This window comes from Bombus terrestris, unplaced genomic scaffold (assembly GCF_910591885.1).
Source record: "Bombus terrestris unplaced genomic scaffold, iyBomTerr1.2, whole genome shotgun sequence".
In the NCBI taxonomy this organism is placed as follows: domain Eukaryota; kingdom Metazoa; phylum Arthropoda; class Insecta; order Hymenoptera; family Apidae; genus Bombus; species Bombus terrestris.
Window position 1 is genome coordinate 287,791 of NW_025963554.1, and position 17,521 is coordinate 305,311.

The following is a 17,521-nucleotide window of genomic DNA, read 5'->3' on the forward strand; positions in this document are numbered from 1 at the left end:
CAGTGTTATACGATATATAGTAAAATTATGTAACGTCATACGTTATAACTTAATGCAATAAAACGTTACACGTTGTATAGTAATAGTATATAACGTTATACGTTATAGCGTAATGGTTTATAACGTTATAGGTTATAACGTATTGCTATATAACGTTACGCGTTGTATAGTAATAGTATATAACGTTATACGTTATAGCGTAATGGTATCCAACGTTATACGTTATAGCGTAATGCAATATAACGTTACACGTTGTATAGTGATAGTATATAATGTTGTACGGTATATAGTAATATTATGTAACGTCATACGTTATAACGTAATGCAATAAAATGTTACACGTTGTATAGTAATAGTATATAACGTTATACGTTATAGCGTAATGGTATATAACGTTATACGTTATAACGTAGTGCTATATAACGTTACACGTTGTATAGTAATGGTATATAACGTTTTACGTTATAGCGTAATGGTATACAACGTTATACGTTATAGCGTAATGCAATAAAACGTTACACGTTGTATAGTAATAGTATATAACGTTATACGTTATAGCGGAATGGTATATAACGTTATACCTTATAACGTAGTGCTAAATAACGTTACACGTTGTATAGTAATAGTATACAATGTTATATGTTATATAGTAGAATTATGTAACGTCATACGTTATAACGTAGTACTATATAACGTCATTCGTTATAACGAAATACTATATAACGTTATACGTTCAAACGAAATACTATGTAACGTTATACGTTATAACGTAATGCAATATAACGTTATACGTTGTATAGTGATAGTATATAATGTTACACGGTATATAGTAATATTATGTAACGTCATACGTTTTATAGTAGCGTTGTATATCATTACACGTTGTATAGTAATAGTACACAATGTTATCCGGTATATAGTAATATTATGTAACGTCATACGTTATAACGTAGTGCTATATATCATTACACGTTGTATAGTAATAGTACACAATGTTATCCGGTATATAGTAATATTATGTAACGTCATACGTTATAACGTAGTGCTATATATCATTACACGTTGTATATATATATTATACAATGTTATACGGTATATAGTAATATTATGTAACGTCATACGTTATAAGGTAATAGTATACAACGTCATACGTTATAACGTAGTGCTATATATCATTACACGTTGTATAGTAATAGTATACAATGTTATACGGTATATAGTAATATTATGTAACGTCATACGTTATAAGGTAATAGTATATAACGTTATACGTTAAAACGTAATGCAATATAACGTTATACGTTGTATAGTGATAGTATATAATGTTACACGGTATATAGTAATATTATGTAACGTCATACGTTATAACGTAGTACTATATAACGTCATTCGTTATAACGAAGTACTATATAACGTTATACGTTATAACGTAATACTATATAACGTTATACGTTATAGCGTGATACTATATAACGTTATACGTTATAACGTAATAGTATATAACGCCATACGTTATGACTTAATGCAATATAACGTTACACTTTGTATAGTGATAGTATATAATGTTACACGGTATATAGTAATATTATGTAACGTCATACGTTATAACGTAGTGCTGTATATCATTACACGTTGTATAGTAATAGTACACAATGTTATCCGGTATATAGTAATATTATGTAACGTCATACGTTATAACGTAGTGCTATATATCATTACACGTTGTATAGTAATAGTACACAATGTTATCCGGTATATAGTAATATTATGTAACGTCATACGTTATAACGTAGTGCTATATATCATTACACGTTGTATATATATATTATACAATGTTATACGGTATATAGTAATATTATGTAACGTCATACGTTATAAAGTAATAGTATACAACGTCATACGTTATAACGTAGTGCAATATATCATTACACGTTGTATAGTAATAGTATACAATGTTATACGGTATATAGTAATATTATGTAACGTCATACGTTATAAGGTAATAGTATATAACGTTATACGTTAAAACGTAATGCAATATAACGTTATACGTTGTATAGTGATAGTATATAATGTTACACGGTATATAGTAATATTATGTAACGTCATACGTTATAAGGTAATAGTATACAACGTCATACGTCATAACGTAATGCAATATAACGTTATACGTTGTATAGTAATAGTATACAATGTTATACGGTATATAGTAAAATTATGTAACGTCATACGTTATAACGTAGTACTATATAACGTTGTACGTTATAACGTAATACTATATAACGTCACCCGTTGTATAGTAGTAGTATATAACGTTATACGTTATAACGAAATACTATATAACGGTATACGTTATAACGTAATAGTATATAACGTCATGCGTTATGACGTAATGCAATATAACTTTACACGTTTCATAGTGATAGTATATAATGTTATACGGTATATAGTAATATTATGTAACGTCATACGTTATGACGTAATGCAATATAACTTTACACGTTTCATAGTGATAGTATATAATGTTATACGGTATATAGTAATATTATGTAACGTCATACGTTATGACGTAATGCAATAGAACGTTACACGTTGTATAGTAATAGTATATAACGTTATACGTTATAGCGTAATGGTATATAACGTTATATGTTATAACGTAGTGCTACATAACGTTACACGTTGTATAGTAATAGTATATAACGTTATACGTTATAGCGTAATGGTATATAACGTTATATGTTATAACGTAGTGCTACATAACGTTACACGTTGTATAGTAATAGTATATAACGTTATACGTTATAGCGTAATGGTATATAACGTTATACGTCAAAACGTAGTGCTATATAACGTTACACGTTGTATAGTAATAGTATACAATGTTATACGGTATATAGTAAAATTATGTAACGTCATACGTTATGACGTAGTACTATATAACGTTGTACGTTATAACGTAATACTATATAACGTTATACGTTATAACGAAATACTATATAACGATATACGTTATAACGTAATGCAATATAACGTTATACGTTGTATAGTGATAGTATATAATGTTACACGGTATATAGTAATATTATGTAACGTCATACGTTTTATAGTAGCGCTGTATATCATTACACGTTGTATAGTAATAGTACACAATGTTATCCGGTATATAGTAAAATTATGTAACGTCATACGTTATAACGTAGTGCTATATATCATTACACGTTGTATAGTAATAGTACACAATGTTATCCGGTATATAGTAATATTATGTAACGTCATACGTTATAACGTAGTGCTATATATCATTACACGTTGTATATATATATTATACAATGTTATACGGTATATAGTAATATTATGTAACGTCATACGTTATAAGGTAATAGTATACAACGTCATACGTTATAACGTAGTGCTATATATCATTACACGTTGTATAGTAATATTATACAATGTTATACGGTATATAGTAATATTATGAAACGTCATACGTTATAAGGTAATAGTATACAACGTCATACGTCATAACGTAATGCAATATAACGTTATACGTTGCATAGTGATAGTATATAATGTTACACCTTATATAGTAATATTATGTAACGTCATACGTTATAACGTGGTGCTGTATATTATTACACGTTGTATAGTAATAGTATACAATGTTATACGGTATATAGTAATATTATGTAACGTCATACGTTATAACGTACTGCTGTATATCATTACACGTTGTATAGTAATAGTATACAATGTTATACGGTATATAGTAATATTATGTAACGTCATACGTTATAAGGTAATAGTATATAACGTCATACGTTATAACGTAATGCAATATAACGTTACACGTTGTATAGTGATAGTATATAATGTTATACGGTATATAGTAATATTATGTAACGTCATACGTTATAACGTAATGCAATAAAACGTTACACGTTGTATACTAATAGTATATAATGTTATACGTTATAGCGTAATGGTATATAACGTTATACGTTATAACGTAGTACTATATAATGTTGTACGTTATAACGTAATACTATATAACGTTACACGTTGTATAGTAAAGTTATGTAACGTCATACGTTGTAACGTAGTACTATATAACGTCATTCGTTATAACGAAGTACTATATAACGTTATACGTTATGACGAAATACTATATAACGTTATACGTTATAACGTAATAGTCTATAACGTCATACGTTATAACGTAGTGCTATATATCGTTACACGTTGTATAGTAATAGTATACAATGTTATACGGTATATAGTAATATTATGTAACGTCATACGTTATAACGTAATGCAATATAACGTTATACGTTGTATAGTGATAGTATATAATGTTACACGGTATATAGTAATATTATGTAACGTCATACGTTATAACGTAGTGCTGTATAGCATTACACGTTGTATAGTAATAGTACACAATGTTATCCGGTATATAGTAATATTATGTAACGTCATACGTTATAACGTAGTGCTATATATCATTACACGTTGTATAGTAATAGTACACAATGTTATCCGGTATATAGTAATATTATGTAACGTCATACGTTATAACGTAGTGCTATATATCATTAGACGTTGTATAGTAATAGTACACAATGTTATCCGGTATATAGTAATATTATGTAACGTCATACGTTATAAGGTAATAGTATACAACGTCATACGTCATAACGTAATGCAATATAACGTTATACGTTGTATAGTGATAGTATATAATGTTACGCGGTATATAGTAATATTATGTAACGTCATACGTTATAACGTAGTACTATATAACGTCATCCGTAATAACGAAGTACTATATAACGTTATACGTTATAACGAAATACTATATAACGTTATACGTTATAACGTAATAGTATATAACGTCATACGTTATAACTTAATGCAATATAACGTTACACTTTGTATAGTGATAGTATGTAGTGTTATACGGTATATAGTAATATTATGTAACGCCATACGTTATAACGTAATGCAATAAAACGTTACACGTTGTATAGTAATAGTATATAACGTTATAACTATTACTATACAACATTACTATAACTACACGTTGTATAGTAATAGTATATAACGTTATACGATATAGCGTAATGGTATATAACGTTATACGTTATAACGTAATGCAGTATAACGTTATACGTTATATAGTGATAATATATAATGTTACATGGTATATAGTAATATTATGTAACGTCATTCGTTATAACGTAGTGCTGTATATCATTACACGTTGTATAGTAATAGTACACAATGTTATCCGGTATATAGTAATATTATGTAACGTCATACGTTATAACGTAGTGCTATATATCATTAGACGTTGTATAGTAATAGTACACAATGTTATCCGGTATATAGTAATATTATGTAACGTCATACGTTATAACGTAGTGCTATATGTAATTACACGTTGTATATATATATTATACAATTTTATACGGTATATAGTAATATTATGTAACGTCATACGTTATAAGGTAATAGTATACAACGTCATACGTCATAACGTAATGCAATATAACGTTATACGTTGTATAGTGATAGTATATAATGTTACATGGTATATAGTAATATTATGTAACGTCATACGTTATAACGTAGTGCTGTATATCATTACACGTTGTATAGTAATAGTATACAATATTATACGGTATATAGTAATATTTTGTAACTTCATACGTTATAAGGTAATAGTATATAACGTCATACGTTATAACGTAATGCAATATAACGTTATACGTTGTATAGTGATAGTATATGATGTTATACGGTATATAGTAATATTATGTAACGTCATACGTTATAACGTAATGGAATAAAACGTTACACGTTGTATAGTAATAGTATATAACGTTACAACTATTACTATACAACATTACTATAACTACACGTTGTATAGTAATAGTATATAACGGTATACGTTATAGCGTAATGGTATATAACGTTATACGTTATAGCGTAATGGTATATAACGTTATACGTCAAAACGTAGTGCTATATAACGTTACACGTTGTATAGTAATAGTATACAATGTTATACGTTATAGCGTAATGGTTTATAACGTTATAGGTTATAACGTATTGCTATATAACTTTACACCTTGTATAGTAATAGTATATAACGTTATACGTTATAGCGTAATGGTATCCAACGTTATACGTTATAGCGTAATGCCATAAAACGTTACACGTTGTATAGTAATAGTATATAACGTTATACGTTATAGCGTAATGGTATATAACGTTATACGTTATAGCGTAATGGTTTATAACGTTATAGGTTATAACGTATTGCTATATAACGTTACGCGTTGTATAGTAATAGTATATAACGTTATACGTTATAGCGTAATGGTATCCAACGTTATACGTTATAGCGTAATGCAATAAAACGTTACACGTTGTATAGTAATAGTATATAACGTTATACGTTATAGCGTAATGGTATATAACGATATACGTCAAAACGTAGTGCTATATAACGTTACACGTTGTATAGTAATAGTATACAATGTTATACGGTATATAGTAAAATTATGTAACGTCATACGTTATAACGTAGTACTATATAACGTTGTACGCTATAACGTAATGCAATATAACGTTACACGTTGTATAGTGATAGTATATAATGTTGTACGGTATATAGTAATATTATGTAACGTCATACGTTATAACGTAATGCAATAAAATGTTACACGTTGTATAGTAATAGTATATAACGTTATACGTTATAGCGTAATGGTATATAACTTTATACGTTATAACGTAGTGCTATATAACGTTACACGTTGTATAGTAATGGTATATAACGTTTTACGTTATAGCGTAATGGTATACAACGTTATACGTTATAGCGTAATGCAATAAAACGTTACACGTTGTATAGTAATAGTATATAACGTTATACGTTATAGCGGAATGGTATATAACGTTATACCTTATAACGTAGTGCTAAATAACGTTACACGTTGTATAGTAATAGTATACAATGTTATATGTTATATAGTAGAATTATGTAACGTCATACGTTATAACGTAGTACTATATAACGTCATTCGTTATAACGAAATACTACATAACGTTATACGTTCAAACGAAATACTATGTAACGTTATACGTTATAACGTAATGCAATATAACGTTACACGTTGTATAGTGATAGTATATAATGTTGTACGGTATATAGTAATATTATGTAACGTCATACGTTATAACGTAATGCAATAAAATGTTACACGTTGTATAGTAATAGTATATAACGTTATACGTTATAGCGTAATGGTATATAACGTTATACGTTATAACGTAGTGCTATATAACGTTACACGTTGTATAGTAATGGTATATAACGTTATACGTTATAGCGTAATGGTATACAACGTTATACGTTATAGCGTAATGCAATAAAACGTTACACGTTGTATAGTAATAGTATATAATGTTATACGTTATAGCGTAATGGTATATAACGTTATACGTTATAACGTAGTACTATATAACGTTACACGTTGTATAGTAATGGTATATAACGTTATACGTTATAGCGTAAAGGTATACAACGTTATACGTTATAGCGTAATGCAATAAAACGTTACACGTTGTATAGTAATAGTATATAATGTTATACGTTATAGCGGAATGGTATATAACGTCATACGTTATAACGTAGTACTCTATATCATTACACGTTGTATAGTAATAGTACACAATGTTATCCGGTATATAGTAATATTATGTAACGTCATACGTTATAACGTAGTGCTATATATCATTACACGTTGTATAGTAATAGTACACAATGTTATCTGGTATATAGTAATATTATGTAACGTCATACGTTATAAGGTAATGCAATAAAATGTTACACGTTGTATAGTAATAGTATATAACGTTATACGTTATAGCGTAATGGTATATAACGTTATACGTTATAACGTAGTGCTATATAACGTTACACGTTGTATAGTAATGGTATATAACGTTATACGTTATAGCGTAATGGTATATAACGTTATACGTCAAAACGTAGTGCTATATAACGTTACACGTTGTATAGTAATAGTATACAATGTTATACGGTATATAGTAATATTATGTAACGTCATACGTTATAACGTAATGCAATATAACGTTATACGTTGTATAGTGATAGTATATAATGTTACACGGTATATAGTAATATTATGTAACGTCATACGTTATAACGTAGTGCTGTATATCATTACACGTTGTATAGTAATAGTATACAATATTATACGGTATATAGTAATATTTTGTAACTTCATACGTTATAAGGTAATAGTATATAACGTCATACGTTATAACGTAATGCAATATAACGTTATACGTTGTATAGTGATAGTATATGATGTTATACGGTATATAGTAATATTATGTAACGTCATACGTTATAACGTAATGGAATAAAACGTTACACGTTGTATAGTAATAGTATATAACGTTACAACTATTACTATACAACATTACTATAACTACACGTTGTATAGTAATAGTATATAACGGTATACGTTATAGCGTAATGGTATATAACGTTATACGTTATAGCGTAATGGTATATAACGTTATACGTCAAAACGTAGTGCTATATAACGTTACACGTTGTATAGTAATAGTATACAATGTTATACGTTATAGCGTAATGGTTTATAACGTTATAGGTTATAAAGTATTGCTATATAACTTTACACCTTGTATAGTAATAGTATATAACGTTATACGTTATAGCGTAATGGTATCCAACGTTATACGTTATAGCGTAATGCCATAAAACGTTACACGTTGTATAGTAATAGTATATAACGTTATACGTTATAGCGTAATGGTATATAACGTTATACGTTATAACGTAGCGCTTTATAACATTGCACGTTGTATAGTAATAGTATACAGTGTTATACGATATATAGTAAAATTATGTAACGTCATACGTTATAACTTAATGCAATAAAACGTTACACGTTGTATAGTAATAGTATATAACGTTATACGTTATAGCGTAATGGTTTATAACGTTATAGGTTATAACGTATTGCTATATAACGTTACGCGTTGTATAGTAATAGTATATAACGTTATACGTTATAGCGTAATGGTATCCAACGTTATACGTTATAGCGTAATGCAATAAAACGTTACACGTTGTATAGTAATAGTATATAACGTTATACGTTATAGCGTAATGGTATATAACGATATACGTCAAAACGTAGTGCTATATAACGTTACACGTTGTATAGTAATAGTATACAATGTTATACGGTATATAGTAAAATTATGTAACGTCATACGTTATAACGTAGTACTATATAACGTTGTACGCTATAACGTAATGCAATATAACGTTACACGTTGTATAGTGATAGTATATAATGTTGTACGGTATATAGTAATATTATGTAACGTCATACGTTATAACGTAATGCAATAAAATGTTACACGTTGTATAGTAATAGTATATAACGTTATACGTTATAGCGTAATGGTATATAACGTTATACGTTATAACGTAGTGCTATATAACGTTACACGTTGTATAGTAATGGTATATAACGTTTTACGTTATAGCGTAATGGTATACAACGTTATACGTTATAGCGTAATGCAATAAAACGTTACACGTTGTATAGTAATAGTATATAACGTTATACGTTATAGCGGAATGGTATATAACGTTATACCTTATAACGTAGTGGTAAATAACGTTACACGTTGTATAGTAATAGTATACAATGTTATATGTTATATAGTAGAATTATGTAACGTCATACGTTATAACGTAGTACTATATAACGTCATTCGTTATAACGAAATACTATATAACGTTATACGTTCAAACGAAATACTATGTAACGTTATACGTTATAACGTAATGCAATATAACGTTACACGTTGTATAGTGATAGTATATAATGTTGTACGGTATATAGTAATATTATGTAACGTCATACGTTATAACGTAATGCAATAAAATGTTACACGTTGTATAGTAATAGTATATAACGTTATACGTTATAGCGTAATGGTATATAACGTTATACGTTATAACGTAGTGCTATATAACGTTACACGTTGTATAGTAATGGTATATAACGTTATACGTTATAGCGTAATGGTATACAACGTTATACGTTATAGCGTAATGCAATAAAACGTTACACGTTGTATAGTAATAGTATATAATGTTATACGTTATAGCGTAATGGTATATAGCGTTATACGTTATAACGTAGTACTATATAACGTTACACGTTGTATAGTAATTGTATATAACGTTATACGTTATAGCGTAATGGTATACAACGTTATACGTTATAGCGTAATGCAATAAAACGTTACACGTTGTATAGTAATAGTATATAATGTTATACGTTATAGCGGAATGGTATATAACGTCATACGTTATAACGTAGTACTCTATATCATTACACGTTGTATAGTAATAGTACACAATGTTATCCGGTATATAGTAATATTATGTAACGTCATACGTTATAACGTAGTGCTATATATCATTACACGTTGTATAGTAATAGTACACAATGTTATCTGGTATATAGTAATATTATGTAACGTCATACGTTATAAGGTAATGCAATAAAATGTTACACGTTGTATAGTAATAGTATATAACGTTATACGTTATAGCGTAATGGTATATAACGTTATACGTTATAACGTAGTGCTATATAACGTTACACGTTGTATAGTAATGGTATATAACGTTATACGTTATAGCGTAATGGTATACAACGTTATACGTTATAGCGTAATGCAATATAACCTTATACGTTGTATAGTGATAGTATATAATGTTACACGGTATATAGTAATATTATGTAACATCATACGTTATAACGTAGTGCTATATATCATTACACGTTGTATAGTAATAGTACACAATGTTATCTGGTATATAGTAATATTATGTAACGTCATACGTTATAAGGTAATAGTATACAACGTCATACGTTGTAACGTAGTGCTATATATCATTACACGTTGTATAGTAATATTATACAATGTTATACGGTATATAGTAATATTATGAAGCGTCATACGTTATAAGGTAATAGTATACAACGTCATACGTCATAACGTAATGCAATATAACGTTATACGTTGCATAGTGATAGTATATAATGTTACACCTTATATAGTAATATTATGTAACGTCATACGTTATAACGTGGTGCTGTATGTCATTACACGTTGTATAGTAATAGTATACAATGTTATACGGTATATAGTAATATTATGTAACGTAATACGTTATAAGGTAATAGTATATAACGTCATACGTTATAACGTAATGCAATATAACGTTATACGTTGTATAGTGATAGTATATAATGTTACACGGTATATAGTAATATTATGTAACGTCATACGTTATAACGTAGTGCTGTATATCATTACACGTTGTATAGTAATAGTATACAATGTTATACGGTATATAGCAATATTATGTAACGTCATACGTTATAAGGTAATAGTATATAACGTCATACGTTATAACGTAATGCAATATAACGTTACACGTTGTATAGTGATAGTATATAATGTTATACGGTATATAGTAATATTATGTAACGTCATACGTTATAACGTAATGCAATAAAACGTTACACGTTGTATACTAATAGTATATAACGTTATACGTTATAGCGTAATGGTATATAACGTTATACGTTATAACGTAGTACTATATAACGTTGTACGTTATAACGTAATACTATATAACATTACACGTTGTATAGTAAAGTTATGTAACGTCATACGTTGTAACGTAGTACTATATAACGTCATTCGTTATAACGAAGTACTATATAACGTTATACGTTATGACGAAATACTATATAACGTTATACGTTACAAAGTAATAGTCTATAACGTCATACGTTATAACGTAGTGCTATATATCGTTACACGTTGTATAGTAATAGTATACAATGTTATACGGTATATAGTAATATTATGTAACGTCATACGTTATAACGTAATGCAATATAACGTTATACGTTGTATAGTGATAGTATATAATGTTACACGGTATATAGTAATATTATGTAACGTCATACGTTATAACGTAGTGCTGTATATCATTACACGTTGTATAGTAATAGTATACAATGTTATACGGTATATAGTAATATTATGAAACGTCATACGTTATAAGGTAATAGTATACAACGTCATACGTCATAACGTAATGCAATATAACGTTATACGTTGTATAGTGATAGTATATAATGTTATACGGTATATAGTAATATTATGTAACGTCATACGTTATAACGTAATGGAATAAAACGTTACACGTTGTATAGTAATAGTATATAACGTTACAACTATTACTATACAACATTACTATAACTACACGTTGTATAGTAATAGTATATAACGGTATACGTTATAGCGTAATGGTATATAACGTTATACGTTATAGCGTAATGGTATATAACGTTATACGTCAAAACGTAGTGCTATATAACGTTACACGTTGTATAGTAATAGTATACAATGTTATACGTTATAGCGTAATGGTTTATAACGTTATAGGTTATAACGTATTGCTATATAACTTTACACCTTGTATAGTAATAGTATATAACGTTATACGTTATAGCGTAATGGTATCCAACGTTATACGTTATAGCGTAATGCCATAAAACGTTACACGTTGTAGAGTAATAGTATATAACGTTATACGTTATAGCGTAGTGGTATATAACGTTATACGTTATAACGTAGCGCTTTATAACATTGCACGTTGTATAGTAATAGTATACAGTGTTATACGATATATAGTAAAATTATGTAACGTCATACGTTATAACGTAATGCAATAAAACGTTACACGTTGTATAGTAATAGTATATAACGTTATACGTTATAGCGTAATGGTTTATAACGTTATAGGTTATAACGTATTGCTATATAACGTTACGCGTTGTATAGTAATAGTATATAACGTTATACGTTATAGCGTAATGGTATCCAACGTTATACGTTATAGCGTAATGCAATAAAACGTTACACGTTGTATAGTAATAGTATATAACGTTATACGTTATAGCGTAATGGTATATAACGATATACGTCAAAACGTAGTGCTATATAACGTTACACGTTGTATAGTAATAGTATACAATGTTATACGGTATATAGTAAAATTATGTAACGTCATACGTTATAACGTAGTACTATATAACGTTGTACGCTATAACGTAATGCAATATAACGTTACACGTTGTATAGTGATAGTATATAATGTTGTACGGTATATAGTAATATTATGTAACGTCATACGTTATAACGTAATGCAATAAAATGTTACACGTTGTATAGTAATAGTATATAACGTTATACGTTATAGCGTAATGGTATATAACGTTATACGTTATAACGTAGTGCTATATAACGTTACACGTTGTATAGTAATGGTATATAACGTTATACGTTATAGCGTAATGGTATACAACGTTATACGTTATAGAGTAATGCAATAAAACGTTACACGTTGTATAGTAATAGTATATAACGTTATACGTTATAGCGGAATGGTATATAACGTTATACCTTATAACGTAGTGCTATATAACGTTACACGTTGTATAGTAATAGTATACAATGTTATACGTTATATAGTAGAATTATGTAACGTCATACGTTATAACGTAGTACTATATAACGTCATTCGTTATAACGAAATACTATATAACGTTATACGTTCAAACGAAATACTATGTAACGTTATACGTTATAACGTAATGCAATATAACGTTACACGTTGTATAGTAATGGTATATAACGTTATACGTTATAGCGTAATGGTATACAACGTTATACGTTATAGCGTAATGCAATATAACGTTATACGTTGTATAGTGATAGTATATAATGTTACACGGTATATAGTAATATTATGTAACGTCATACGTTATAACGTAGTGCTGTATATCATTACACGTTGTATAGTAATAGTATACAATGTTATACGGTATATAGTAATATTATGTAACGTCATACGTTATAAGGTAATAGTATATAACGTCATACGTTATAACGTAATGCAATATAACGTTACACGTTGTATAGTGATAGTATATAATGTTATACGGTATATAGTAATATTATGTAACGTCATACGTTATAACGTAATGCAATAAAACGTTACACGTTGTATACTAATAGTATATAACGTTATACGTTATAGCGTAATGGTATATAACGTTATACGTTATAACGTAGTACTATATAACGTTGTACGTTATAACGTAATACTATATAACGTTACACGTTGTATAGTAAAGTTATGTAACGTCATACGTTGTAACGTAGTACTATTTAACGTCATTCGTTATAACGAAGTACTATATAACGTTATACGTTATGACGAAATACTATATAACGTTATACGTTATAACGTAATAGTCTATAACGTCATACGTTATAACGTAGTGCTATATATCGTTACACGTTGTATAGTAATAGTATACAATGTTATACGGTATATAGTAATATTATGTAACGTCATACGTTATAACGTAATGCAATATAACGTTATACGTTGTATAGTGATAGTATATAATGTTACACGGTATATAGTAATATTATGTAACGTCATACGTTATAACGTAGTGCTGTATAGCATTACACGTTGTATAGTAATAGTACACAATGTTATCCGGTATATAGTAATATTATGTAACGTCATACGTTATAACGTAGCGCTATATATCATTACACGTTGTATAGTAATAGTACACAATGTTATCTGGTATATAGTAATATTATGTAACGTCATACGTTATAAGGTAATAGTATACAACGTCATACGTTAAAACGTAGTGCTATATATCATTACACGTTGTATAGTAATATTATACTATGTTATACGTTATATAGTAATATTATGAAACATCATACGTTATAAGGTAATAGTATACAACGTCATACGTCATAACGTAATGCAATATAACGTTATACGTTGTATAGTGATAGTATATAATGTTACACGGTATATAGTAATATTATGTAACGTCATACGTTATAACGTAGTGCTATATATAATTACACGTTGTATATATATATTATACAATGTTATACGGTATATAGTAATATTATGTAACGTCATACGTTATAAGGTAATGCAATAAAATGTTACACGTTGTATAGTAATAGTATATAACGTTATACGTTATAGCGTAATGGTATATAACGTTATACGTTATAACGTAGTGCTATATAACGTTACACGTTGTATAGTAATGGTATATAACGTTATACGTTATAGCGTAATGGTATACAACGTTATACGTTATAGCGTAATGCAGTAAAACGTTACACGTTGTATAGTAATAGTATATAATGTTATACGTTATAGCGGAATGGTATATAACGTCATACGTTATAAGGTAGTACTCTATATCATTACACGTTGTATAGTAATAGTACACAATGTTATCCGGTATATAGCAATATTATGTAACGTCATACGTTATAACGTAGTGCTATATATCATTACACGTTGTATAGTAATAGTACACAATGTTATCTGGTATATAGTAATATTATGTAACGTCATACGTTATAAGGTAATAGTATACAACGTCATACGTTATAACGTAGTGCTATATATCATTACACGTTGTATAGTAATATTATACAATGTTATACGGTATATAGTAATATTATGAAACGTCATACGTTATAAGGTAATAGTATACAACGTCATACGTCATAACGTAATGCAATATAACGTTATACGTTGCATAGTGATAGTATATAATGTTACACCTTATATAGTAATATTATGTAACGTCATACGTTATAACGTGGTGCTGTATATCATTACACGTTGTATAGTAATAGTATACAATGTTATACGGTATATAGTAATATTATGTAACGTCATACGTTATAAGGTAATAGTATATAACGTCATACGTTATAACGTAATGCAATATAACGTTATACGTTGTATAGTGATAGTATATAATGTTACACGGTATATAGTAATATTATGTAACGTCATACGTTATAACGTAGTGCTGTATATCATTACACGTTGTATAGTAATAGTATACAATGTTATACGGTATATAGTAATATTATGTAACGTCATACGTTATAAGGTAATAGTATATAACGTCATACGTTATAACGTAATGCAATATAACGTTACACGTTGTATAGTGATAGTATATAATGTTATACGGTATATAGTAATATTATGTAACGTCATACGTTATAACGTAATGCAATAAAACGTTACACGTTGTATACTAATAGTATATAACGTTATACGTTATAGCGTAATGGTATATAACGTTATACGTTATAACGTAGTACTATATAACGTTGTACGTTATAACGTAATACTATATAACGTTACACGTTGTATAGTAATGTTATGTAACGTCATACGTTGTAACGTAGTACTATATAACGTCATTCGTTATAACGAAGTACTATATAACGTTATACGTTATGACGAAATACTATATAACGTTATACGTTGTAACGAAATACTATATGACGTTATACGTTATAACGTAATAGTATATAACGTCATACGTTATAACTTAATGCAATATAACGTTACACGTTGTATAGTGATAGTATATAATGTTATACGGTATATAGTAATATTATGTAACGTCATACGTTATAACGTAATGCAATAAAACGTTACACGTTGTATACTAATAGTATATAACGTTATACGTTATAGCGTAATAGTCTATAACGTCATACGTTATAACGTAGTGCTATATATCGTTACACGTTGTATAGTAATAGTATACAATGTTATACGGTATATAGTAATATTATGTAACGTCATACGTTATAACGTAATGCAATATAACGTTATACGTTGTATAGTGATAGTATATAATGTTACACGGTATATAGTAATATTATGTAACGTCATACGTTATAACGTAGTGCTGTATAGCATTACACGTTGTATAGTAATAGTACACAATGTTATCCGGTATATAGTAATATTATGTAACGTCATACGTTATAACGTAGCGCTATATATCATTACACGTTGTATAGTAATAGTACACAATGTTATCTGGTATATAGTAATATTATGTAACGTCATACGTTATAAGGTAATAGTATACAACGTCATACGTTAAAACGTAGTGCTATATATCATTACACGTTGTATAGTAATATTATACAATGTTATACGTTATATAGTAATATTATGAAACGTCATACGTTATAAGGTAATAGTATACAACGTCATACGTCATAACGTAATGCAATATAACGTTATACGTTGTATAGTGATAGTATATAATGTTACACGGTATATAGTAATATTATGTAACGTCATACGTTATAACGTAGTGCTATATATAATTACACGTTGTATATATATATTATACAATGTTATACGGTATATAGTAATATTATGTAACGTCATACGTTATAACGTAGTGCT